The following is a 22,680-nucleotide window of genomic DNA, read 5'->3' on the forward strand; positions in this document are numbered from 1 at the left end:
ACTGCACACACTTGTTGGTAATAAACCTCCTTTGATTTGTCCCTAGCAATAATGTCTCAGTGCTGGCATTTTAGAGACAAGAAATGGGGTGGGAGCCAATTGTTAGAGTCTAAAGAAGAGCAAAAATGATAAAGACAACTGTTTAACTTAGCCTTTTACCTCTATATGCAAGAATCTAGTCTTTGCAGTGGGCGACACAATCATACCTTGACAAATACACAAGGGATTTTTCAGAGATTTTTCAAGGTTTTTCCTTCGCCTACAGCCATACCACCCTGAAAAAGCCTGATCCCCTCTGATCTCGGAATCAATCCAGGGTTGGGCCTGGTCAGTACCTGTATGGGAGACCTCTTGGGAATACTAGGTGCTGTAAGCTTTTTCACTAATTTGTTATAAAATACAGTTTTTTTCACTTCACCACAGCTTTGATCAGCTTCGTCATTGAATAATTTTAAAGCCAGGTGTTCCACACGAACTGCACACACTTGTTGGTAATAAACCTCCTTTGATTTGTCCCTAGCAATAATGTCTCAGTGCTGGCATTTTAGAGACAAGAAATGGGGGGGGGGGGGGGGAGCCAATTGTTAGAGTCTAAAGAAGAGCAACAATGATGAAGACAACTGTTTAACTTAGCCTTTTACCTCTATATGCAAGAATCTAGTCTTTGCAGTGGGCAACGCAATCATACCTTGACAAATACACAAGGGATTTTTCAGAGATTTTTCAAGGTTTTTCTTGTGCTTACAGCCATACCACCCTGAAAAAGCCCAGTCCCGTCTGATCTCGGAAGCAATCCAGGGTTGGGCCTAGTCAGTACCTGTATGGGAGACCTCTTGGGAATACCAGGTGCTGTAAGCTTTTTCACTAATTTGTTATAAAATACAGTTTTTTTTTCACTTCACCACAGCTTTGAACAGCTTAGTCATTGAATAATTTTAAAGCCAGGTGTTCCACACGAACTGCACACACTTGTTGGTAATAAACCTCCTTTGATTTGTCCCTAGCAATAATGTCTCAGTGCTGGCATTTTAGAGACAAGAAATGGGGTGGGAGCCAATTGTTAGAGTCTAAAGAAGAGCAACAATGATGAAGACAACTGTTTAACTTAGCCTTTTACCTCTATATGCAAGAATCTAGTCTTTGCAGTGGGCGACGCAATCATACCTTGACAAATACACAAGGGATTTTTCAGAGATTTTTCAAGGTTTTTCCTTCGCTTACAGCCATACCACCCTGAAAAAGCCCGATCCCCTCTGATGTCGGAATCAATCCAGGGTTGGGCCTGGTCAGTACCTGTATGGGAGACCTTTTGGGAATACCAGGTGCTGTAAGCTTTTTCACTAATTTGTTATAAAATACAGTTTTTTTCACTTCACCGCATCTTTGAACAGCTTCGTCATTGAATAATTTTAAAGCCAGGTGTTCTACACGAACTGCACACACTTGTTGGTAATAAACCTCCTTTGATTTGTCCCTAGCAATAATGTCTCAGTGCTGGCATTTTAGAGACAAGAAATGGGGTGGGAGCCGATTGTTACTCGAAAAAAGAGCAACAATGATGAAGACAACTGTTTAACTTAGCCTTTTACCTCTATGTGCAAGAATCTAGTCTTTGCAGTGGGCAACACAATCATACCTTGACAAATACACAAGGGATTTTTCAGAGATTTTTCAAGGTTTTTTCTTCGCTTACAGCCATACCACCCTGAAAAAGCCCGATCGCCTCTGATCTTGGAATCAATCCAGGGTTGGGCCTGGTCAGTACCTGTATGGGAGACCTCTTGGGAATACCAGGTGCTGTAAGCTTTTTCACTAAATTGTTATAAAATACAGTTTTTTTCACTTCACCACAGCTTTGAACAGCTTCGTCATTGAATAATTTTAAAGCCAGGTGTTCCACACAAACTGCACACACTTGTTGGAAATAAACCTCCTTTGATTTGTCCCTAGCAATAATGTCTCAGTGCTGGCATTTTAGAGACAAGAAAATGGGTGGGAGCCAATTGTTAGAGTCTAAAGAAGAGCAACAATGATGAAGACAACTGTTTAACTTAGCCTTTTACCTCTATATGCAAGAATCTAGTCTTTGCAGTGGGCGACACAATCATACCTTGACAAATACACAAGGGATTTTTCAGAGATTTTTCAAGGTTTTTCCTTCGCTTACAGCCATACCACCCTGAAAAAGCCCGATCCCCTCTGATATCGGAATCATTCCAGGTTTGGGCCTGGTCAGTACCTGTATGGGAGACCTTTTGGGAATACCAGGTGCTTTAAGCTTTTTCACAAATTTGTTATAAAATACAGTTTTTTTTCACTTCACCACAGCTTTGAACAGCTTCGTCATTGAATAATTTTAAAGCCAGGTGTTCCACACGAACAGCACACACTTGTTGGTAATAAACCTCCTTTGATTTGTCCCTAGCAATAATGTCTCAGTGCTGGCATTTTAGAGACAAGAAATGGGGTGGGAGCCGATTGTTACTCAAAAAAAGAGCAACAGTGATGAAGACAACTGTTTTACTTAGCCTTTTACCTCCATATGCAAGAATCTAGTCTTTGCAGTGGGCGACCCAATCATACTTTGACATATACACAAGGGATTTTTCAGAGATTTTTCAAGGTGTGTCTTTCGCTTACGGCCATACCACCCTGAAAAAGCCCGATCCCGTCTGGTCTCGGAAGCAATCCAGGGTTGGGCCTGATCAGTACCTGTATGGGAGACCTCTTGGGAATACCAGGTGCTGTAAGCTTTTTCACTAATTTGTTATAAAATATAGTTTTTTTCACTTCACCACAGCTTTGAACAGCTTCGTCATTGAATAATTTTAAAGCCAGGTGTTCCACACGAACTGCACACACTTGTTGGTAATAAACATCCTTTGATTTGTCCCTAGCAATAATGTCTCAGTGCTGGCATTTTAGAGACAAGAAATGGGGTGGGAGCCGATTGTTACTCGAAAAAAGAGCAACAGTGATGAAGACAACTGTTTAACTTAGCCTTTTACCTCCATATGCAAGAATCTAGTCTTTGCAGTGGGCGACACAATCATACTTTGACATATACACAAGGGATTTTTCAGAGATTTTTCAAGGTGTGTCCTTCGCTTACGGCCATACCACCCTGAAAAAGCCCGATCCCGTCTGATCTTGGAAGCAATCCAGGGTTGGGCCTGGTCAGTACCTGTATGGGAGACCTCTTGGGAATACCAGGTGCTGTAAGCTTTTTCACTAATTTGTTATAAAATACAGTTTTTTTCACTTCACCACATCTTTGAACAGCTTCGTCATTGAATAATTTTAAAGCCAGGTGTTCCACACGAACTGCACACACTTGTTGGTAATAAACCTCCTTTTATTTGTCCCTAGCAATAATGTCTCAGTGCTGGCATTTTAGAGACAAGAAATGGGGTGGGAGCCAATTGTTAGAGTCTAAAGAAGAGCAACAATGATGAAGACAACTGTTTAACTTAGCCTTTTACCTCTATATGCAAGAATCTAGTCTTTGCAGTGGGCGACACAATCATACCTTGACCAATACACAAGGGATTTTCCAGAGATGTTTCAAGGTTTTTCCTCCGCTTACAGCCATACCACCCTGAAAAAGCCCGATCCTCTCTGATCTCGGAATCAATCCAGGGTTGGGCCTGGTCAGTACCTGTATGGGAGACCTCTTGGGAATACCAGGTGCTGTAAGCTTTTTCACTAATTTGTTATAAAATACAGTTTTTTTCACTTCACCACATCTTTGAACAGCTTCGTCATTGAATAATTTTAAAGCCAGGTGTTCCACACGAACTGCACACACTTGTTGGTAATAAACCTCCTTTGATTTGTCCCTAGCAATAATGTCTCAGTGCTGGCATTTTAGAGACAAGAAATGGGGTGGGAGCCGATTGTTACTCGAAAAAAAAGCAACAGTGATGAAGACAACTGTTTAACTTAGCCTTTTACCTCCATTTGCAAGAATCTAGTGTTTGCAGTGGGCGACACAATCATACTTTGACATATACACAAGGGATTTTTCAGAGATTTTTCAAGGTGTGTCCTTTGCTTACGGCCATACCACCCTGAAAAAGCCCGATCCCGTCTGATCTTGGAAGCAATCCAGGGTTGGGCCTGGTCAGTACCTGTATGGGAGACCTCTTGGGAATACCAGGTGCTGTAAGCTTTTTCACTAAATTGTTATAAAATACAGTTTTTTTCACTTCACCACATCTTTGAACAGCTTCGTCATTGAATAATTTTAAAGCCAGGTGTTCCACACGAACTGCACACACTTGTTGGTAATAAACCTCCTTTGATTTGTCCCTAGCAATAATGTCTCAGTGCTGGCATTTTAGAGACAAGAAATGGGGTGGGAGCCAATTGTTACTCGAAAAAAGAGCAACAGTGATGAAGACAACTGTTTAACTTAGCCTTTTACCTCCATATGCAAGAATCTAGTCTTTGCAGTGGGCGACACAATCATACTTTGACATATACACAAGGGATTTTTCAGAGATTTTTCAAGGTGTGTCCTTCGCTTACGGCCATACCACCCTGAAATAGCCCGATCCCGTCTGATCTCGGAAGCAATACAGGATTGGGCCTGGTCAGTACCTGTATGGGAGACCTCTTGGGAATACCAGGTGCTGTAAGCTTTTTCACTAATTTGTTATAAAATACAGTTTTTTTCACTTCACCACATCTTTGAACAGCTTCGTCATTGAATAATTTTAAAGCCAGGTGTTCCACACGAACTGCACACACTTGTTGGTAATAAACCTCCTTTTATTTGTCCCTAGCAATAATGTCTCAGTGCTGGCATTTTAGAGACAAGAAATGGGGTGGGAGCCAATTGTTAGAGTCTAAAGAAGAGCAACAATGATGAAGACAACTGTTTAACTTAGCCTTTTACCTCTATATGCAATAATCTAGTCTTTGCAGTGGGCGACACAATCATACCTTGACAAATACACAAGGGATTTTCCAGAGATGTTTCAAGGTTTTTCCTTCGCTTACAGCCATACCACCCTGAAAAAGCCCGATCCCCTCTGATCTCGGAATCAATCCAGGGTTGGGCCTGGTCAGTACCTGTATGGGAGACCTCTTGGGAATACCAGGTGCTGTAAGCTTTTTCACTAATTTGTTATAAAATACAGTTTTTTTTCACTTCACCACATCTTTGAACAGCTTCGTCATTGAATAATTTTAAAGCCAGGTGTTCCACACGAACTGCACACACTTGTTGGTAATAAACCTCCTTTGATTTGTCCCTAGCAATAATGTCTCAGTGCTGGCATTTTAGAGACAAGAAATGGGGTGGGAGCCAATTGTTAGAGTCTAAAGAAGAGCAACAATGATGAAGACAACTGTTTAACTTAGCCTTTTACCTCTATATGCAAGAATCTAGTCTTTGCAGTGGGCGACACAATCATACCTTGACAAATACACAAGGGATTTTTCAGAGATTTTTCAAGGTTTTTCCTTCGCTTACAGCCATACCACCCTGAAAAAGCCCGATCCCCTCTGATCTCGGAATCAATCCAGGTTTGGGCCTGGTCAGTACCTGTATGGGAGACCTTTTGGGAATACCAGGTGCTGTAAGCTTTTTCACTAATTTGTTATAAAATACAGTTTTTTTCACTTCACCACAGCTTTGAACAGCTTCGTCATTGAATAATTTTAAAGCCAGGTGTTCCACACGAACTGCACACACGTGTTGGTAATAAACCTCCTTTGAATTGTCCCTAGCAATAATGTCTCAGTGCTGGCATTTTAGAGACAAGAAATGGGGTGGGAGCCGATTGTTACTCGAAAAAAGAGCAACAGTGATGAAGACAACTGTTTAACTTAGCCTTTTACCTCCATATGCAAGAATCTAGTCTTTGCAGTGGGCGACACAATCATACTTTGACATATACACAAGGGATTTTTCAGAGATTTTTCAAGGTGTGTCTTTCGCTTATGACCAAACCACCCTGAAAAACCCCGATACCGTCTGATCTCGGAAACAATCCAGGGTTGGGCCTGGTCAGTACCTGTATGGGAGACCTCTTGGGAATACCAGGTGCTGTAAGCTTTTTCACTAATTTGTTATAAAATACAGTTTTTTTCACTTCACCACATCTTTGAACAGCTTCGTCATTGAATAATTTTAAAGCCAGGTGTTCCACACGAACTGCACACACTTGTTGGTAATAAACCTCCTTTGATTTGTCCCTAGCAATAATGTCTCAGTGCTGGCATTTTAGAGACAAGAAATGGGGTGGGAGCCGATTGTTACTCGAAAAAAGAGCAACAGTGATGAAGACAACTGTTTAACTTAGCCTTTTACCTCCATATGCAAGAATCTAGTCTTTGCAGTGGGCGACACAATCATACTTTGACATATACACAAGGGATTTTTCAGAGATTTTTCAAGGTGTGTCCTTCGCTTACGGCCATACCACCCTGAAAAAGCCCGATCCCGTCTGATCTCGGAAGCAATCCAGGGTTGGGCCTGGTCAGTACCTGTATGGGAGACCTCTTGAGAATACCAGGTGCTGTAAGCTTTTTCACTAATTTGTTATAAAATACAGTTTTTTTCACTTCACCACATCTTTGAACAGCTTCGTCATTGAATAATTTTAAAGCCAGGTGTTCCACACGAACTGCACACACTTGTTGGTAATAAACCTCCTTTTATTTGTCCCTAGCAATAATGTCTCAGTGCTGGAATTTAGAGACAAGAAATGGGGTGGGAGCCAATTGTTAGAGTCTAAAGAAGAGCAACAATGATGAAGACAACTGTTTAACTTAGCCTTTTACCTCTATATGCAAGAATCTAGTCTTTGCAGTGGGCGACACAATCATACCTTGACAATTACAGAAGGGATTTTCCAGAGATGTTTCAAGGTTTTTCCTTCGCTTACAGCCATACCACCCTGAAAAAGCCCGATCCCCTCTGATCTCGGAATCAATCCAGGGTTGGGCCTGGTCAGTACCTGTATGGGAGACCTCTTGGGAATACCAGGTGCTGTAAGCTTTTTAACTAATTTGTTATAAAATACAGTTTTTTTTCACTTCACCACATCTTTGAACAGCTTCGTCATTGAATAATTTTAAAGCCAGGTGTTCCACACGAACTGCACACACTTGTTGGTAATAAACCTCCTTTGATTTGTCCCTAGCAATAATGTCTCAGTGCTGGCATTTTAGAGACAAAAAATGGGGTGGGAGCCGATTGTTACTCGAAAAAAAAGCAACTGTGATGAAGACAACTGTTTAACTTAGCCTTTTACCTCCATATGCAAGAATCTAGTCTTTGCAGTGGGCGACACAATCATACTTTGACATATACACAAGGGATTTTTCAGAGATTTTTCAAGGTGTGTCCTTCGCTTACGGCCATACAACCCTGAAAAAGCCCAATCCCGTCTGATCTCGGAAGCAATCCAGGGTTGGGCCTGGTCAGTACCTGTATGGGAGACCTCTTGGGATTACCAGGTGCTGTAAGCTTTTTCACTAATTTGTTATAAAATACCGTTTTTTTCACTTCACCATAGCTTTGAACAGCTTCGTCATTGAATAATTTTAAAGCCAGGTGTTCCACACGATCTGCACACACTTGTTGGTAATAAACCTCCTTTCATTTGTCCCTAGCAATAATGTCTCAGTGCTGGCATTTTAGAGACAAGAAATGGGGTGGGAGCCAATTGTTAGAGTCTAAAGAAGAGCAACAATGATGAAGACAACTGTTTAACTTAGCCTTTTACCTCTATATGCAATAATCTAGTCTTTGCAGTGGGCGACACAATCATACCTTGACAAATACACAAGGGATTTTCCAGAGATGTTTCAAGGTTTTTCCTTCGCTTACAGCCATACCACCCTGAAAAAGCCCGATCCCCTCTGATCTCGGAATCAATCCAGGGTTGGGCCTGGTCAGTACCTGTATGGGAGACCTCTTGGGAATACCAGGTGCTGTAAGCTTTTTCACTAATTTGTTATAAAATACAGTTTTTTTTCACTTCACCACATCTTTGAACAGCTTCGTCATTGAATAATTTTAAAGCCAGGTGTTCCACACGAACTGCACACACTTGTTGGTAATAAACCTCCTTTGATTTGTCCCTAGCAATAATGTCTCAGTGCTGGCATTTTAGAGACAAGAAATGGGGTGGGAGCCAATTGTTAGAGTCTAAAGAAGAGCAACAATGATGAAGACAACTGTTTAACTTAGCCTTTTACCTCTATATGCAAGAATCTAGTCTTTGCAGTGGGCGACACAATCATACCTTGACAAATACACAAGGGATTTTTCAGAGATTTTTCAAGGTTTTTCCTTCGCTTACAGCCATACCACCCTGAAAAAGCCCGATCCCCTCTGATCTCGGAATCAATCCAGGTTTGGGCCTGGTCAGTACCTGTATGGGAGACCTTTTGGGAATACCAGGTGCTGTAAGCTTTTTCACTAATTTGTTATAAAATACAGTTTTTTTCACTTCACCACAGCTTTGAACAGCTTCGTCATTGAATAATTTTAAAGCCAGGTGTTCCACACGAACTGCACACACGTGTTGGTAATAAACCTCCTTTGAATTGTCCCTAGCAATAATGTCTCAGTGCTGGCATTTTAGAGACAAGAAATGGGGTGGGAGCCGATTGTTACTCGAAAAAAGAGCAACAGTGATGAAGACAACTGTTTAACTTAGCCTTTTACCTCCATATGCAAGAATCTAGTCTTTGCAGTGGGCGACACAATCATACTTTGACATATACACAAGGGATTTTTCAGAGATTTTTCAAGGTGTGTCTTTCGCTTATGACCAAACCACCCTGAAAAACCCCGATACCGTCTGATCTCGGAAACAATCCAGGGTTGGGCCTGGTCAGTACCTGTATGGGAGACCTCTTGGGAATACCAGGTGCTGTAAGCTTTTTCACTAATTTGTTATAAAATACAGTTTTTTTCACTTCACCACATCTTTGAACAGCTTCGTCATTGAATAATTTTAAAGCCAGGTGTTCCACACGAACTGCACACACTTGTTGGTAATAAACCTCCTTTGATTTGTCCCTAGCAATAATGTCTCAGTGCTGGCATTTTAGAGACAAGAAATGGGGTGGGAGCCGATTGTTACTCGAAAAAAGAGCAACAGTGATGAAGACAACTGTTTAACTTAGCCTTTTACCTCCATATGCAAGAATCTAGTCTTTGCAGTGGGCGACACAATCATACTTTGACATATACACAAGGGATTTTTCAGAGATTTTTCAAGGTGTGTCCTTCGCTTACGGCCATACCACCCTGAAAAAGCCCGATCCCGTCTGATCTCGGAAGCAATCCAGGGTTGGGCCTGGTCAGTACCTGTATGGGAGACCTCTTGAGAATACCAGGTGCTGTAAGCTTTTTCACTAATTTGTTATAAAATACAGTTTTTTTCACTTCACCACATCTTTGAACAGCTTCGTCATTGAATAATTTTAAAGCCAGGTGTTCCACACGAACTGCACACACTTGTTGGTAATAAACCTCCTTTTATTTGTCCCTAGCAATAATGTCTCAGTGCTGGAATTTAGAGACAAGAAATGGGGTGGGAGCCAATTGTTAGAGTCTAAAGAAGAGCAACAATGATGAAGACAACTGTTTAACTTAGCCTTTTACCTCTATATGCAAGAATCTAGTCTTTGCAGTGGGCGACACAATCATACCTTGACAATTACAGAAGGGATTTTCCAGAGATGTTTCAAGGTTTTTCCTTCGCTTACAGCCATACCACCCTGAAAAAGCCCGATCCCCTCTGATCTCGGAATCAATCCAGGGTTGGGCCTGGTCAGTACCTGTATGGGAGACCTCTTGGGAATACCAGGTGCTGTAAGCTTTTTCACTAATTTGTTATAAAATACAGTTTTTTTTCACTTCACCACATCTTTGAACAGCTTCGTCATTGAATAATTTTAAAGCCAGGTGTTCCACACGAACTGCACACACTTGTTGGTAATAAACCTCCTTTGATTTGTCCCTAGCAATAATGTCTCAGTGCTGGCATTTTAGAGACAAAAAATGGGGTGGGAGCCGATTGTTACTCGAAAAAAAAGCAACTGTGATGAAGACAACTGTTTAACTTAGCCTTTTACCTCCATATGCAAGAATCTAGTCTTTGCAGTGGGCGACACAATCATACTTTGACATATACACAAGGGATTTTTCAGAGATTTTTCAAGGTGTGTCCTTCGCTTACGGCCATACAACCCTGAAAAAGCCCAATCCCGTCTGATCTCGGAAGCAATCCAGGGTTGGGCCTGGTCAGTACCTGTATGGGAGACCTCTTGGGATTACCAGGTGCTGTAAGCTTTTTCACTAATTTGTTATAAAATACCGTTTTTTTCACTTCACCATAGCTTTGAACAGCTTCGTCATTGAATAATTTTAAAGCCAGGTGTTCCACACGATCTGCACACACTTGTTGGTAATAAACCTCCTTTCATTTGTCCCTAGCAATAATGTCTCAGTGCTGGCATTTTAGAGACAAGAAATGGGGTGGGAGCCAATTGTTAGAGTCTAAAGAAGAGCAACAATGATGAAGACAACTGTTTAACTTAGCCTTTTACCTCTATGTGCAAGAATCTAGTCTTTGCAGTGGGCGACACAATCATACCTTGACAAATACACAAGGGACTTTTCAGAGATTCTTCAAGGTTTTTCCTTCGCTTACAGCCATACCACCCTGAAAAAGCCCGATCCCCTCTCATCTCGGAATCAATCCAGGGTTGGGCCTGGTCAGTACCTGTATGGGAGACCTCTTGGGAATACCAGGTGCTGTAAACTTTTTCACTAATTTGTTATAAAATACAGTTTTTTTCACTTCACCACATCTTTGAACAGCTTCGTCATTGAATAATTTTAAAGCCAGGTGTTCCACACGAACTGCACACACTTGTTGGTAATAAACCTCCTTTGATTTGTCCCTAGCAATAATGTCTCAGTGCTGGCATTTTAGAGACAAGAAATGGGGTGGGAGCCGATTGTTACTCGAAAAAAGAGCAACAGTGATGAAGACAACTGTTTAACTTAGCCTTTTACCTCCATATGCAAGAATCTAGTCTTTGCAGTGGGCGACACAATCATTCTTTGACAAATACACAAGGGATTTTTCAGAGATTTTTCAAGGTGTGTCCTTCCCTTACGGCCATACCACCCTGAAAAAGCCCGATCCTGTCTGATCTCGGAAGCAATCCAGGGTTGGGCCTGGTCAGTACCTGTATGGGAGACCTCTTGGGAATACCAGGTGCTGTAAGCTTTTTCACTAATTTGTTATAAAATACAGTTTTTTTTCACTTCACCAAAGCTTTGAACAGCTTCGTCATTGAATAATTTTAAAGCCAGGTGTTCCACACGAACTGCACACACTTGTTGGTAATAAACCTCCTTTGATTTGTCCCTAGCAATAATGTCTCAGTGCTGGCATTTTAGAGACAAGAAATGGGGTGGGAGCCAATTGTTAGAGTCTAAAGAAGAGCAACAATGATGAAGACAACTGTTTAACTTAGCCTTTTACCTCTATATGCAAGAATCTAGTCTTTGCAGTGGGCGACGCAATCATACCTTGACAAATACACAAGGGATTTTTCAGAGATTTTTCAAGGTTTTTCATTCGCTTACAGCCATACCACCCTGAAAAAGCCCGATCCCCTCTGATGTCGGAATCAATCCAGGTTTGGGCCTGGTCAGTACCTGTATGGGAGACCTTTTGGGAATACCAGGTGCTGTAAGCTTTTTCACTAATTTGTTATAAAATACAGTTTTTTTCACTTCACCGCATCTTTGAACAGCTTCGTCATTGAATAATTTTAAAGCCAGGTGTTCTACACGAACTGCACACACTTGTTGGTAATAAACCTCCTTTGATTTGTCCCTAGCAATAATGTCTCAGTGCTGGCATTTTAGAGACAAGAAATGGGGTGGGAGCCGATTGTTACTCGAAAAAAGAGCAACAATGATGAAGACAACTGTTTAACTTAGCCTTTTACCTCTATGTGCAAGAATCTAGTCTTTGCAGTGGGCAACACAATCATACCTTGACAAATACACAAGGGATTTTTCAGAGATTTTTCAAGGTTTTTCCTTCGCTTACAGCCATACCACCCTGAAAAAGCCTGATCGCCTCTGATCTTGGAATCAATCCAGGGTTGGGCCTGGTCAGTACCTGTATGGGAGACCTCTTGGGAATACCAGGTGCTGTAAGCTTTTTCACTAAATTGTTATAAAATACAGTTTTTTTCACTTCACCACAGCTTTGAACAGCTTCGTCATTGAATAATTTTAAAGCCAGGTGTTCCACACAAACTGCACACACTTTTTGGAAATAAACCTCCTTTTATTTGTCCCTAGCAATAATGTCTCAGTGCTGGCATTTTAGAGACAAGAAATGGGGTGGGAGCCAATTGTTAGAGTCTAAAGAAGAGCAACAATGATGAAGACAACTGTTTAACTTAGCCTTTTACCTCTATATGCAAGAATCTAGTCTTTGCAGTGGACGACACAATCATACCTTGACAAATACACAAGGGATTTTCCAGAGATGTTTCAAGGTTTTTCCTTCACTTACAGCCATACCACCCTGACAAAGCCCGATCCTGTCTGATCTCGGAATCAATCCAGGGTTGGGCCTGGTCAGTACCTGTATGGGAGACCTCTTGGGAATACCAGGTGCTGTAAGCTTTTTCACTAATTTGTTATAAAATACAGTTTTTTTTTTCACTTCACCACATCTTTGAACAGCTTCGTCATTGAATAATTTTAAAGCCAGGTGTTCCACACGAACTGCACACACTTGTTGGTAATAAACCTCCTTTGATTTGTCCCTAGCAATAATGTCTCAGTGCTGGCATTTTAGAGACAAGAAATGGGGTGGGAGCCAATTGTTAGAGTCTAAAGAAGAGCAACAATGATGAAGACAACTGTTTAACTTAGCCTTTTACCTCTATGTGCAAGAATCTAGTCTTTGCAGTGGGCGACACAATCATACCTTGACAAATACACAAGGGATTTTTCAGAGATTTTTCAAGGTTTTTCCTTCGCTTACAGCCATACCACCATGAAAAAGCCCGATCCCATCTGATCTCGGAAGCAATCCAGGTTTGGGCCTGGTCAGTACCTGTATGGGAGACCTCTTGGGATTACCAGGTGCTGTAAGCTTTTTCACTAATTTGTTATAAAATACAGTTTTTTTCACTTCACCACATCTTTGAACAGCTTCGTCATTGAATAATTTTAAAGCCAAGTGTTCCACACGAACTGCACACACTTGTTGGTAATAAACCTCCTTTGATTTGTCCCTAGCAATAATGTCTCAGTGCTGGCATTTTAGAGACAAGAAATGGGGTGGGAGACGATTGTTACTCGGAAAAAGAGCAAAAGTGATGAAGACAACTGTTTAACTTAGCCTTTTACCTCCATATGCAAGAATCTAGCCTTTGCAGTGGGCGACACAATCATACTTTGACATATACACAAGGGATTTTTCAGAGATTTTTCAAGGTGTCTTCTTCACTTACGGCCATACCACCCTGAAAAAGCCCGATCCCGTCTGATCTCGGAAGCAATCCAGGGTTGGGCCTGGTCAGTACCTGTATGGGAGACCTCTTGGGAATACCAGGTGCTGTAAGCTTTTTCACTAATTTGTTATAAAATACAGTTTTTTTCACTTCACCACAGCTTTGAACAGCTTCGTCATTGAATAATTTTAAAGCCAGGTGTTCAACACGAACTGCACACACTTGTTGGTAATAAACCTCCTTTGATTTGTCCCTAGCAATAATGTTTCAGTGCTGGCATTTTAGAGACAAGAAATGGGGTGGGAGCCAATTGTTAGAGTCTAAAGAAGAGCAACAATGATGAAGACAACTGTTTAACTTAGCCTTTTACCTCTTTGTGCAAGAATCTAGTCTTTGCAGTGGGCGACACAATCATACCTTGACAAATACACAAGGGATTTTTCAGAGATTTTTCAAGGTTTTTCCTTCGCTTACAGCCATACCACCCTGAAAAAGCCCGATCCCCTCTGATCTCGGAATCAATCCAGGGTTGGGCCTGGTCAGTACCTGTATGGGAGACCTCTTGGGAATACCAGGTGCTGTAAGCTTTTTCACTAATTTGTTATAAAATACAGTTTTTTCACTTCACCACATCTTTGAACAGCTTCGTCATTGAATAATTTTAAAGCCAGGTGTTCTACACGAACTGCACACACTTGTTGGTAATAAACCTCCTTTGATTTGTCCCTAGCAATAATGTCTCAGTGCTGGCATTTTAGAGACAAGAAATGGGGTGGGAGCCAATTGTTAGAGTCTAAAGAAGAGCAAAAATGATAAAGACAACTGTTTAACTTAGCCTTTTACCTCTATATGCAAGAATCTAGTCTTTGCAGTGGGCGACACAATCATACCTTGACAAATACACAAGGGATTTTTCAGAGATTTTTCAAGGTTTTTCCTTCGCCTACAGCCATACCACCCTGAAAAAGCCTGATCCCCTCTGATCTCGGAATCAATCCAGGGTTGGGCCTGGTCAGTACCTGTATGGGAGACCTCTTGGGAATACTAGGTGCTGTAAGCTTTTTCACTAATTTGTTATAAAATACAGTTTTTTTCACTTCACCACAGCTTTGATCAGCTTCGTCATTGAATAATTTTAAAGCCAGGTGTTCCACACGAACTGCACACACTTGTTGGTAATAAACCTCCTTTGATTTGTCCCTAGCAATAATGTCTCAGTGCTGGCATTTTAGAGACAAGAAATGGGGGGGGGGGGGGGGGGGGAGCCAATTGTTAGAGTCTAAAGAAGAGCAACAATGATGAAGACAACTGTTTAACTTAGCCTTTTACCTCTATATGCAAGAATCTAGTCTTTGCAGTGGGCAACGCAATCATACCTTGACAAATACACAAGGGATTTTTCAGAGATTTTTCAAGGTTTTTCTTGTGCTTACAGCCATACCACCCTGAAAAAGCCCAGTCCCGTCTGATCTCGGAAGCAATCCAGGGTTGGGCCTAGTCAGTACCTGTATGGGAGACCTCTTGGGAATACCAGGTGCTGTAAGCTTTTTCACTAATTTGTTATAAAATACAGTTTTTTTTTCACTTCACCACAGCTTTGAACAGCTTAGTCATTGAATAATTTTAAAGCCAGGTGTTCCACACGAACTGCACACACTTGTTGGTAATAAACCTCCTTTGATTTGTCCCTAGCAATAATGTCTCAGTGCTGGCATTTTAGAGACAAGAAATGGGGTGGGAGCCAATTGTTACTCGAAAAAAGAGCAACAGTGATGAAGACAACTGTTTAACTTAGCCTTTTACCTCCATATGCAAGAATCTAGTCTTTGCAGTGGGCGACACAATCATACTTTGACATATACACAAGGGATTTTTCAGAGATTTTTCAAGGTGTGTCCTTCGCTTACGGCCATACCACCCTGAAATAGCCCGATCCCGTCTGATCTCGGAAGCAATACAGGATTGAGCCTGGTCAGTACCTGTATGGGAGACCTCTTGGGAATACCAGGTGCTGTAAGCTTTTTCACTAATTTTTTATAAAATACAGTTTTTTTCACTTCACCACATCTTTGAACAGCTTCGTCATTGAATAATTTTAAAGCCAGGTGTTCCACACGAACTGCACACACTTGTTGGTAATAAACCTCCTTTTATTTGTCCCTAGCAATAATGTCTCAGTGCTGGCATTTTAGAGACAAGAAATGGGGTGGGAGCCAATTGTTAGAGTCTAAAGAAGAGCAACAATGATGAAGACAACTGTTTAACTTAGCCTTTTACCTCTATATGCAATAATCTAGTCTTTGCAGTGGGCGACACAATCATACCTTGACAAATACACAAGGGATTTTCCAGAGATGTTTCAAGGTTTTTCCTTCGCTTACAGCCATACCACCCTGAAAAAGCCCGATCCCCTCTGATCTCGGAATCAATCCAGGGTTGGGCCTGGTCAGTACCTGTATGGGAGACCTCTTGGGAATACCAGGTGCTGTAAGCTTTTTCACTAATTTGTTATAAAATACAGTTTTTTTTCACTTCACCACATCTTTGAACAGCTTCGTCATTGAATAATTTTAAAGCCAGGTGTTCCACACGAACTGCACACACTTGTTGGTAATAAACCTCCTTTGATTTGTCCCTAGCAATAATGTCTCAGTGCTGGCATTTTAGAGACAAGAAATGGGGTGGGAGCCAATTGTTAGAGTCTAAAGAAGAGCAACAATGATGAAGACAACTGTTTAACTTAGCCTTTTACCTCTATATGCAAGAATCTAGTCTTTGCAGTGGGCGACACAATCATACCTTGACAAATACACAAGGGATTTTTCAGAGATTTTTCAAGGTTTTTCCTTCGCTTACAGCCATACCACCCTGAAAAAGCCCGATCCCCTCTGATCTCGGAATCAATCCAGGTTTGGGCCTGGTCAGTACCTGTATGGGAGACCTTTTGGGAATACCAGGTGCTGTAAGCTTTTTCACTAATTTGTTATAAAATACAGTTTTTTTCACTTCACCACAGCTTTGAACAGCTTCGTCATTGAATAATTTTAAAGCCAGGTGTTCCACACGAACTGCACACACGTGTTGGTAATAAACCTCCTTTGAATTGTCCCTAGCAATAATGTCTCAGTGCTGGCATTTTAGAGACAAGAAATGGGGTGGGAGCCGATTGTTACTCGAAAAAAGAGCAACAGTGATGAAGACAACTGTTTAACTTATCCTTTTACCTCCATATGCAAGAATCTAGTCTTTGCAGTGGGCGACACAATCATACTTTGACATATACACAAGGGATTTTTCAGAGATTTTTCAAGGTGTATCTTTCGCTTATGGCCAAACCACCCTGAAAAATCCCGATACCGTCTGATCTCGGAAACAATCCAGGGTTGGGCCTGGTCAGTACCTGTATGGGAGACCTCTTGGGAATACTAGGTGCTGTAAGCTTTTTCACTAATTTGTTATAAAATACAGTTTTTTTCACTTCACCACATCTTTGAACAGCTTCGTCATTGAATAATTTTAAAGCCAGGTGTTCCACACGAACTGCACACACTTGTTGGTAATAAACCTCCTTTGATTTGTCCCTAGCAATAATGTCTCAGTGCTGGAATTTAGAGACAAGAAATGGGGTGGGAGCCAATTGTTAGAGTCTAAAGAAGAGCAACAATGATGAAGACAACTGTTTAACTTAGCCTTTTACCTCTATATGCAAGAATCTAGTCTTTGCAGTGGGCGACACAATCATACCTTGACAAATACAGAAGGGATTTTCCAGAGATGTTTCAAGGTTTTTCCTTCGCTTACAGCCATACCACCCTGAAAAAGCCCGATCCCCTCTGATCTCGGAATCAATCCAGGGTTGGGCCTGGTCAGTACCTGTATGGGAGACCTCTTGGGAATACCAGGTGCTGTAAGCTTTTTCACTAATTTGTTATAAAATACAGTTTTTTTTCACTTCACCACATCTTTGAACAGCTTCGTCATTGAATAATTTTAAAGCCAGGTGTTCCACACGAACTGCACACACTTGTTGGTAATAAACCTCCTTTGATTTGTCCCTAGCAATAATGTCTCAGTGCTGGCATTTTAGAGACAAAAAATGGGGTGGGAGCCGATTGTTACTCGAAAAAAAAGCAACTGTGATGAAGACAACTGTTTAACTTAGCCTTTTACCTCCATATGCAAGAATCTAGTCTTTGCAGTGGGCGACACAATCATACTTTGACATATACACAAGGGATTTTTCAGAGATTTTTCAAGGTGTGTCCTTCGCTTACGGCCATACAACCCTGAAAAAGCCCAATCCCGTCTGATCTCGGAAGCAATCCAGGGTTGGGCCTGGTCAGTACCTGTATCGGAGACCTCTTGGTAATACCAGGTGCTGTAAGCTTTTTCACTAATTTGTTATAAAATACCGTTTTTTTCACTTCACCATAGCTTTGAACAGCTTCGTCATTGAATAATTTTAAAGCCAGGTGTTCCACACGAACTGCACACACTTGTTGGTAATAAACCTCCTTTCATTTGTCCCTAGCAATAATGTCTCAGTGCTGGCATTTTAGAGACAAGAAATGGGGTGGGAGCCAATTGTTAGAGTCTAAAGAAGAGCAACAATGATGAAGACAACTGTTTAACTTAGCCTTTTACCTCTATGTGCAAGAATCTAGTCTTTGCAGTGGGCGACACAATCATACCTTGACAAATACACAAGGGACTTTTCAGAGATTTTTCAAGGTTTTTCCTTCGCTTACAGCCATACCACCCTGAAAAAGCCCGATCCCCTCTCATCTCGGAATCAATCCAGGGTTGGGCCTGGTCAGTACCTGTATGGGAGACCTCTTGGGAATACCAGGTGCTGTAAACTTTTTCACTAATTTGTTATAAAATACAGTTTTTTTCACTTCACCACATCTTTGAACAGCTTCGTCATTGAATAATTTTAAAGCCAGGTGTTCCACACGAACTGCACACACTTGTTGGTAATAAACCTCCTTTGATTTGTCCCTAGCAATAATGTCTCAGTGCTGGCATTTTAGAGACAAGAAATGGGGTGGGAGCCGATTGTTACTCGAAAAAAGAGCAACAGTGATGAAGACAACTGTTTAACTTAGCCTTTTACCTCCATATGCAAGAATCTAGTCTTTGCAGTGGGCGACACAATCATTCTTTGACAAATACACAAGGGATTTTTCAGAGATTTTTCAAGGTGTGTCCTTCGCTTACGGCCATACCACCCTGAAAAAGCCCGATCCCGTCTGATCTCGGAAGCAATCCAGGGTTGGGCCTGGTCAGTACCTGTATGGGAGGCCTCTTGGGAATACCAGGTGCTGTAAGCTTTTTCACTAATTTGTTATAAAATACAGTTTTTTTCACTTCACCAAAGCTTTGAACAGCTTCGTCATTGAATAATTTTAAAGCCAGGTGTTCCACACGAACTGCACACACTTGTTGGTAATAAACCTCCTTTGATTTGTCCCTAGCAATAATGTCTCAGTGCTGGCATTTTAGAGACAAGAAATGGGGTGGGAGCCAATTGTTAAAGTCTAAAGAAGAGCAACAATGATGAAGACAACTGTTTAACTTAGCCTTTTACCTCTATGTGCAAGAATCTAGTCTTTGCAGTGGGCGACACAATCATACCTTGACAAATACACAAGGGATTTTTCAGAGATTTTTCAAGGTTTTTCCTTCGCTTACAGCCATACCACCCTGAAAAAGCCCGATCCCCTCTCATCTCGGAATCAATCCAGGGTTGCGCCTGGTCAGTACCTGTATGGGAGACCTCTTGGGAATACCAGGTGCTGTAAGCTTTTTCACTAATTTGTTATAAAATACAGTTTTTTTCACTTCACCACATCTTTGAACAACTTCGTCATTGAATAATTTTAAAGCCAGGTGTTCCACACGAACTGCACACACTTGTTGGTAATAAACCTCCTTTGATTTGTCCCTAGCAATAATGTCTCAGTGCTGGCATTTTAGAGACAAAAAATGGGGTGGGAGCCAATTGTTAGAGTCTAAAGAAGAGCAACAATGATGAAGACAACTGTTTAACTTAGCCTTTTACCTCTATATGCAAGAATCTAGTCTTTGCAGTGGACGACACAATCATACCTTGACAAATACACAAGGGATTTTCCAGAGATGTTTCAAGGTTTTTCCTTCACTTACAGCCATACCACCCTGACAAAGCCCGATCCTGTCTGATCTCGGAATCAATCCAGGGTTGGGCCTGGTCAGTACCTGTATGGGAGACCTCTTGGGAATACCAGGTGCTGTAAGCTTTTTCACTAATTTGTTATAAAATACAGTTTTTTTTCACTTCACCACATCTTTGAACAGCTTCGTCATTGAATAATTTTAAAGCCAGGTGTTCCACACGAACTGCACACACTTGTTGGTAATAAACCTCCTTTGATTTGTCCCTAGCAATAATGTCTCAGTGCTGGCATTTTAGAGACAAGAAATGGGGTGGGAGCCAATAGTTAGAGTCTAAAGAAGAGCAACAATGATGAAGACAAATGTTTAACTTAGCCTTTTACCTCTATGTGCAAGAATCTAGTCTTTGCAGTGGGCGACACAATCATACCTTGACAAATACACAAGGGATTTTTCAGAGATTTTTCAAGGTTTTTCCTTCGCTTACAGCCATACCACCATGAAAAAGCCCGATCCCATCTGATCTCGGAAGCAATCCAGGTTTGGGCCTGGTCAGTACCTGTATGGGAGACCTCTTGGGATTACCAGGTGCTGTAAGCTTTTTCACTAATTTGTTATAAAATACAGTTTTTTTCACTTCACCACATATTTGAACAGCTTCGTCATTGAATAATTTTAAAGCCAGGTGTTCCACACGAACTGCACACACTTGTTGGTAATAAACCTCCTTTGATTTGTCCCTAGCAATAATGTCTCAGTGCTGGCATTTTAGAGACAAGAAATGGGGTGGGAGACGATTGTTACTCGGAAAAAGAGCAAAAGTGATGAAGACAACTGTTTAACTTAGCCTTTTACCTCCATATGCAAGAATCTAGTCTTTGCAGTGGGCGACACAATCATACTTTGACATATACACAAGGGATTTTTCAGAGATTTTTCAAGGTGTCTTCTTCACTTACGGCCATACCACCCTGAAAAAGCCCGTTCCCGTCTGATCTCGGAAGCAATCCAGGGTTGGGCCTGGTCAGTACCTGTATGGGAGACCTCTTGGGAATACCAGGTGCTGTAAGCTTTTTCACTAATTTGTTATAAAATACAGTTTTTTTCACTTCACCACAGCTTTGAACAGCTTCGTCATTGAATAATTTTAAAGCCAGGTGTTCCACACGAACTGCACACACTTGTTGGTAATAAACCTCCTTTGATTTGTCCCTAGCAATAATGTCTCAGTGCTGGCATTTTAGAGACAAGAAATGGGGTGGGAGCCAATTGTTAGAGTCTAAAGAAGAGCAACAATGATGAAGACAACTGTTTAACTTAGCCTTTTACCTCTATATGCAAGAATCTAGTCTTTGCAGTGGGCGACACAATCATACCTTGACAAATACACAAGGGATTTTTCAGAGATTTTTCAAAGTTTTTCCTTCGCTTACGGCCATACCACCCTGAAAAAGCCCGATCCCGTCTGATCTTGGAAGCAATCCAGGGTTGGGCCTGGTGAGTACCTGTATGGGAGACCTCTTGGGAATACCAGGTGCTGTAAGCTTTTTCACTAATTTGTTATAAAATACAGTTTTTTTCACTTCACCACAGCTTTGAACAGCTTCGTCATTGAATAATTTTAAAGCCAGGTGTTCCACACGAACTGCACACACTTGTTGGTAATAAACCTCCTTTGATTTGTCCCTAGCAATAATGTTTCAGTGCTGGCATTTTAGAGACAAGAAATGGGGTGGGAGCCAATTGTTAGAGTCTAAAGAAGAGCAACAATGATGAAGACAACTGTTTAACTTAGCCTTTTACCTCTTTGTGCAAGAATCTAGTCTTTGCAGTGGGCGACACAATCATACCTTGACAAATACACAAGGGATTTTTCAGAGATTTTTCAAGGTTTTTCCTTCGCTTACAGCCATACCACCCTGAAAAAGCCCGATCCCCTCTGATCTCGGAATCAATCCAGGGTTGGGCCTGGTCAGTACCTGTATGGGAGACCTCTTGGGAATACCAGGTGCTGTAAGCTTTTTCACTAATTTGTTATAAAATACAGTTTTTTCACTTCACCACATCTTTGAACAGCTTCGTCATTGAATAATTTTAAAGCCAGGTGTTCCACACGAACTGCACACACTTGTTGGTAATAAACCTCCTTTGATTTGTCCCTAGCAATAATGTCTCAGTGCTGGCATTTTAGAGACAAGAAATGGGGTGGGAGCCAATTGTTAGAGTCTAAAGAAGAGCAAAAATGATGAAGACAACTGTTTAACTTAGCCTTTTACCTCTATATGCAAGAATCTAGTCTTTGCAGTGGGCGACACAATCATACCTTGACAAATACACAAGGGATTTTTCAGAGATTTTTCAAGGTTTTTCCTTCGCCTACAGCCATACCACCCTGAAAAAGCCTGATCCCCTCTGATCTCGGAATCAATCCAGGGTTGGGCCTGGTCAGTACGTGTATGGGAGACCTCTTGGGAATACCAGGTGCTGTAAGCTTTTTCACTAATTTGTTATAAAATACAGTTTTTTTCACTTCACCACATCTTTGAACAGCTTCGTCATTGAATAATTTTAAAGCCAGGTGTTCCACACTAACTGCACACACTTGTTGGTAATAAACCTCCTTTGATTTGTCCCTAGCAATAATGTCTCAGTGCTGGCATTTTAGAGACAAGAAATGGGGTGGGAGCCAATAGTTAGAGTCTAAAGAAGAGCAACAATGATGAAGACAAATGTTTAACTTAGCCTTTTACCTCTATGTGCAAGAATCTAGTCTTTGCAGTGGGCGACACAATCATACCTTGACAAATACACAAGGGATTTTTCAGAGATTTTTCAAGGTTTTTCCTTCGCTTACAGCCATACCACCATGAAAAAGCCCGATCCCATCTGATCTCGGAAGCAATCCAGGTTTGGGCCTGGTCAGTACCTGTATGGGAGACCTCTTGGGATTACCAGGTGCTGTAAGCTTTTTCACTAATTTGTTATAAAATACAGTTTTTT

At 41.3% G+C, this 22,680-nt stretch overlaps 10 non-coding genes and 38 pseudogenes across 10 annotated transcripts; all 48 read left to right on the forward strand.

The window, feature by feature from the left end:
- The first annotated feature begins 257 nt into the window (after positions 1–257).
- Positions 258–376, forward strand: LOC139067418 (5S ribosomal RNA; annotated as a pseudogene).
- A 363-nt stretch (positions 377–739) lies between these two features.
- LOC139067661 (5S ribosomal RNA) lies at positions 740–858 on the forward strand (annotated as a pseudogene).
- A 357-nt stretch (positions 859–1,215) lies between these two features.
- On the forward strand, positions 1,216–1,334 carry LOC139067164 (5S ribosomal RNA; annotated as a pseudogene).
- Positions 1,335–1,687: 353 nt separating this feature from the next.
- On the forward strand, positions 1,688–1,806 carry LOC139067222 (5S ribosomal RNA; annotated as a pseudogene).
- Positions 1,807–2,161: 355 nt separating this feature from the next.
- On the forward strand, positions 2,162–2,280 carry LOC139068076 (5S ribosomal RNA; annotated as a pseudogene).
- Positions 2,281–2,634: 354 nt separating this feature from the next.
- Positions 2,635–2,753, forward strand: LOC139066728 (5S ribosomal RNA; annotated as a pseudogene).
- A 353-nt stretch (positions 2,754–3,106) lies between these two features.
- LOC139066705 (5S ribosomal RNA) lies at positions 3,107–3,225 on the forward strand (annotated as a pseudogene).
- Positions 3,226–3,580: 355 nt separating this feature from the next.
- On the forward strand, positions 3,581–3,699 carry LOC139066851 (5S ribosomal RNA; annotated as a pseudogene).
- Positions 3,700–4,052: 353 nt separating this feature from the next.
- Positions 4,053–4,171, forward strand: LOC139066706 (5S ribosomal RNA; annotated as a pseudogene).
- A 353-nt stretch (positions 4,172–4,524) lies between these two features.
- On the forward strand, positions 4,525–4,643 carry LOC139066800 (5S ribosomal RNA; annotated as a pseudogene).
- Positions 4,644–4,998: 355 nt separating this feature from the next.
- Positions 4,999–5,117, forward strand: LOC139066501 (5S ribosomal RNA). Its single transcript, XR_011519401.1, has one exon. It is a non-coding gene; the product is annotated as a 5S ribosomal RNA (ribosomal RNA).
- Positions 5,118–5,473: 356 nt separating this feature from the next.
- Positions 5,474–5,592, forward strand: LOC139067047 (5S ribosomal RNA; annotated as a pseudogene).
- Positions 5,593–5,945: 353 nt separating this feature from the next.
- Positions 5,946–6,064, forward strand: LOC139067924 (5S ribosomal RNA; annotated as a pseudogene).
- Positions 6,065–6,417: 353 nt separating this feature from the next.
- Positions 6,418–6,536, forward strand: LOC139066680 (5S ribosomal RNA; annotated as a pseudogene).
- Positions 6,537–6,890: 354 nt separating this feature from the next.
- On the forward strand, positions 6,891–7,009 carry LOC139066502 (5S ribosomal RNA). The gene has a single exon (XR_011519402.1). It is a non-coding gene; the product is annotated as a 5S ribosomal RNA (ribosomal RNA).
- A 354-nt stretch (positions 7,010–7,363) lies between these two features.
- On the forward strand, positions 7,364–7,482 carry LOC139067932 (5S ribosomal RNA; annotated as a pseudogene).
- Positions 7,483–7,837: 355 nt separating this feature from the next.
- On the forward strand, positions 7,838–7,956 carry LOC139066503 (5S ribosomal RNA). The gene has a single exon (XR_011519403.1). It is a non-coding gene; the product is annotated as a 5S ribosomal RNA (ribosomal RNA).
- A 356-nt stretch (positions 7,957–8,312) lies between these two features.
- LOC139067048 (5S ribosomal RNA) lies at positions 8,313–8,431 on the forward strand (annotated as a pseudogene).
- Positions 8,432–8,784: 353 nt separating this feature from the next.
- Positions 8,785–8,903, forward strand: LOC139067925 (5S ribosomal RNA; annotated as a pseudogene).
- A 353-nt stretch (positions 8,904–9,256) lies between these two features.
- LOC139066681 (5S ribosomal RNA) lies at positions 9,257–9,375 on the forward strand (annotated as a pseudogene).
- A 354-nt stretch (positions 9,376–9,729) lies between these two features.
- Positions 9,730–9,848, forward strand: LOC139066504 (5S ribosomal RNA). Its single transcript, XR_011519404.1, has one exon. It is a non-coding gene; the product is annotated as a 5S ribosomal RNA (ribosomal RNA).
- A 354-nt stretch (positions 9,849–10,202) lies between these two features.
- On the forward strand, positions 10,203–10,321 carry LOC139067933 (5S ribosomal RNA; annotated as a pseudogene).
- A 355-nt stretch (positions 10,322–10,676) lies between these two features.
- Positions 10,677–10,795, forward strand: LOC139067634 (5S ribosomal RNA; annotated as a pseudogene).
- A 353-nt stretch (positions 10,796–11,148) lies between these two features.
- Positions 11,149–11,267, forward strand: LOC139067233 (5S ribosomal RNA; annotated as a pseudogene).
- Positions 11,268–11,623: 356 nt separating this feature from the next.
- LOC139067623 (5S ribosomal RNA) lies at positions 11,624–11,742 on the forward strand (annotated as a pseudogene).
- A 353-nt stretch (positions 11,743–12,095) lies between these two features.
- LOC139067491 (5S ribosomal RNA) lies at positions 12,096–12,214 on the forward strand (annotated as a pseudogene).
- Positions 12,215–12,569: 355 nt separating this feature from the next.
- Positions 12,570–12,688, forward strand: LOC139067158 (5S ribosomal RNA; annotated as a pseudogene).
- A 358-nt stretch (positions 12,689–13,046) lies between these two features.
- On the forward strand, positions 13,047–13,165 carry LOC139067704 (5S ribosomal RNA; annotated as a pseudogene).
- Positions 13,166–13,518: 353 nt separating this feature from the next.
- Positions 13,519–13,637, forward strand: LOC139066646 (5S ribosomal RNA). The gene has a single exon (XR_011519550.1). It is a non-coding gene; the product is annotated as a 5S ribosomal RNA (ribosomal RNA).
- Positions 13,638–13,992: 355 nt separating this feature from the next.
- Positions 13,993–14,111, forward strand: LOC139066505 (5S ribosomal RNA). Its single transcript, XR_011519405.1, has one exon. It is a non-coding gene; the product is annotated as a 5S ribosomal RNA (ribosomal RNA).
- Positions 14,112–14,465: 354 nt separating this feature from the next.
- Positions 14,466–14,584, forward strand: LOC139067419 (5S ribosomal RNA; annotated as a pseudogene).
- Positions 14,585–14,951: 367 nt separating this feature from the next.
- LOC139067662 (5S ribosomal RNA) lies at positions 14,952–15,070 on the forward strand (annotated as a pseudogene).
- Positions 15,071–15,425: 355 nt separating this feature from the next.
- LOC139067361 (5S ribosomal RNA) lies at positions 15,426–15,544 on the forward strand (annotated as a pseudogene).
- A 355-nt stretch (positions 15,545–15,899) lies between these two features.
- Positions 15,900–16,018, forward strand: LOC139066506 (5S ribosomal RNA). The gene has a single exon (XR_011519406.1). It is a non-coding gene; the product is annotated as a 5S ribosomal RNA (ribosomal RNA).
- Positions 16,019–16,374: 356 nt separating this feature from the next.
- Positions 16,375–16,493, forward strand: LOC139067049 (5S ribosomal RNA; annotated as a pseudogene).
- A 353-nt stretch (positions 16,494–16,846) lies between these two features.
- On the forward strand, positions 16,847–16,965 carry LOC139067838 (5S ribosomal RNA; annotated as a pseudogene).
- A 354-nt stretch (positions 16,966–17,319) lies between these two features.
- On the forward strand, positions 17,320–17,438 carry LOC139066507 (5S ribosomal RNA). Its single transcript, XR_011519407.1, has one exon. It is a non-coding gene; the product is annotated as a 5S ribosomal RNA (ribosomal RNA).
- Positions 17,439–17,792: 354 nt separating this feature from the next.
- LOC139068122 (5S ribosomal RNA) lies at positions 17,793–17,911 on the forward strand (annotated as a pseudogene).
- Positions 17,912–18,266: 355 nt separating this feature from the next.
- On the forward strand, positions 18,267–18,385 carry LOC139067635 (5S ribosomal RNA; annotated as a pseudogene).
- Positions 18,386–18,738: 353 nt separating this feature from the next.
- LOC139066630 (5S ribosomal RNA) lies at positions 18,739–18,857 on the forward strand. The gene has a single exon (XR_011519534.1). It is a non-coding gene; the product is annotated as a 5S ribosomal RNA (ribosomal RNA).
- A 355-nt stretch (positions 18,858–19,212) lies between these two features.
- On the forward strand, positions 19,213–19,331 carry LOC139067872 (5S ribosomal RNA; annotated as a pseudogene).
- Positions 19,332–19,686: 355 nt separating this feature from the next.
- Positions 19,687–19,805, forward strand: LOC139067159 (5S ribosomal RNA; annotated as a pseudogene).
- A 356-nt stretch (positions 19,806–20,161) lies between these two features.
- On the forward strand, positions 20,162–20,280 carry LOC139067705 (5S ribosomal RNA; annotated as a pseudogene).
- A 353-nt stretch (positions 20,281–20,633) lies between these two features.
- Positions 20,634–20,752, forward strand: LOC139067197 (5S ribosomal RNA; annotated as a pseudogene).
- A 355-nt stretch (positions 20,753–21,107) lies between these two features.
- LOC139066767 (5S ribosomal RNA) lies at positions 21,108–21,226 on the forward strand (annotated as a pseudogene).
- A 355-nt stretch (positions 21,227–21,581) lies between these two features.
- LOC139066508 (5S ribosomal RNA) lies at positions 21,582–21,700 on the forward strand. The gene has a single exon (XR_011519408.1). It is a non-coding gene; the product is annotated as a 5S ribosomal RNA (ribosomal RNA).
- A 354-nt stretch (positions 21,701–22,054) lies between these two features.
- LOC139067435 (5S ribosomal RNA) lies at positions 22,055–22,173 on the forward strand (annotated as a pseudogene).
- A 355-nt stretch (positions 22,174–22,528) lies between these two features.
- On the forward strand, positions 22,529–22,647 carry LOC139067706 (5S ribosomal RNA; annotated as a pseudogene).
- Positions 22,648–22,680: the final 33 nt, after the last annotated feature.

This window comes from Nothobranchius furzeri, chromosome 2 (genome assembly GCF_043380555.1).
Source record: "Nothobranchius furzeri strain GRZ-AD chromosome 2, NfurGRZ-RIMD1, whole genome shotgun sequence".
In the NCBI taxonomy this organism is placed as follows: Eukaryota; Metazoa; Chordata; class Actinopteri; order Cyprinodontiformes; family Nothobranchiidae; genus Nothobranchius; species Nothobranchius furzeri.